The following is a 1,377-nucleotide window of genomic DNA, read 5'->3' on the forward strand; positions in this document are numbered from 1 at the left end:
GGCTGTCTGGACTGGGGATATTCCTTAGAAAAAACGGAGGGGAAGTCCACCAGTCCTCACTCAAAGTCCTTCCCGGGTCTTTGGCACTGATGGTGATCTAGAAGACCACGCGGTATTTAGGCAGAAGGGAGAGCTTTGTTCTGCCCCACTGAAGAACTAAGGCCTAGTGAGCGGCCCACGCTGCGGGAAAGAGAGAACGTCAGCTCAAAGAGTCCTTATCAAGGGCAGGGGCGAGGAGGTGTGGCCAGGTGGATTAGGATCTGACCTCAGAGAAGGGGGAGGTAACTGCCTCCAGGTGTGCCAGTTACCTAGGTAACTGGGCTGAGACTTCAATAGGTGTGGGGGGCGGGGGGGGGGGGCATCTGCTTGGAACCCTCTGGGTAGGGGGGGGGTGGAGGTGTGGACTTTACACTCAGGCCTTGAATTCAAGCCCCAGGACTGGCACACAAAAAAGAAAGAAAGAAAAAAATATATAGTTAAAAAAAAACACTTTTTTTTTGCCAGTCCTGGGGCTTTCACTCAGGGCTTGGGCACTGTCCTTGAGCTTTTGCTCAAGGCTAGCACTCTACCACTTGAGCCACAGTGTCACTTCTGGCTTTTTTTGTGTATGTGGTGCTGAGGAATCGAACCCAGGGCTTCATGCATGCTAGGCGAGCACTGTACCACTGAGCCACATTCCCAGCCCCATAGTAAAAAATATTTTTTGAAAAGTATAAAAGCTACTAATAGGAGCCATTATTTTGATTCTTTCTTTTTTTTTTATGTCAGATGGATAATGTGCTCGTGTTGTAACAAGGTTTAGAGGGAGGCATATGTCATGCAAGTGCATGAGAACACAATCATCATGCTTATGAACCAGAAAAGGATCACCATTTTGATTTTCTCTTTTTTTTTTGCCAGTCCTGGGCCTTGGACTCAGGGCCTGAGCACTGTCCCTGGATTTTTTCTGCTCAAAGCTAGCACTCTGCCACTTGAGCCACAGCGCCACTTCTGGCCGTTTTCTATATAGGTGGTACTGGGGAATTGAACCCAGGGCTTCATGTATACAAGGCAAGCACTCTTGCCACTAGGCCATATTCCCAGCCCACCATTTTGATTCTTAACTTTCATTTCCTGCATGGGAGCAGGAACTGTCTTTTTCTAGTTCTCCCTACAGTAACCTTGTAATATTAAAATAAATCCTTACTAAAATATTGACCTTGAGAAACTCCATTTTTGAGGCATCTTGTAATTCTTTTCATGATTGAGTCTCAAGGACGTGATTGTGTGTGTGTGTGTGTGTGTGTGTGTGTGTGTGTGTGTGTGTGTGAAAGCTAAGAGGCTGAGGTAGAATTCTCATTCATCTTCTAGTGACCTCTCTTTTTCAGTACTGAGGAT

The 1,377-nt window shown here is 46.6% G+C and overlaps 1 non-coding gene across 1 annotated transcript; it reads right to left on the reverse strand.

Moving 5' to 3' along the window:
• Positions 1 to 762: 762 nt before the first annotated feature.
• LOC125349817 lies at positions 763 to 867 on the reverse strand. The gene has a single exon (XR_007210620.1). It is a non-coding gene; the product is annotated as a small nucleolar RNA U13 (small nucleolar RNA).
• Positions 868 to 1,377: the final 510 nt, after the last annotated feature.

The sequence above is a fragment of the Perognathus longimembris genome, chromosome 3 (assembly GCF_023159225.1).
Source record: "Perognathus longimembris pacificus isolate PPM17 chromosome 3, ASM2315922v1, whole genome shotgun sequence".
NCBI classification, from domain to species: domain Eukaryota; kingdom Metazoa; phylum Chordata; class Mammalia; order Rodentia; family Heteromyidae; genus Perognathus; species Perognathus longimembris.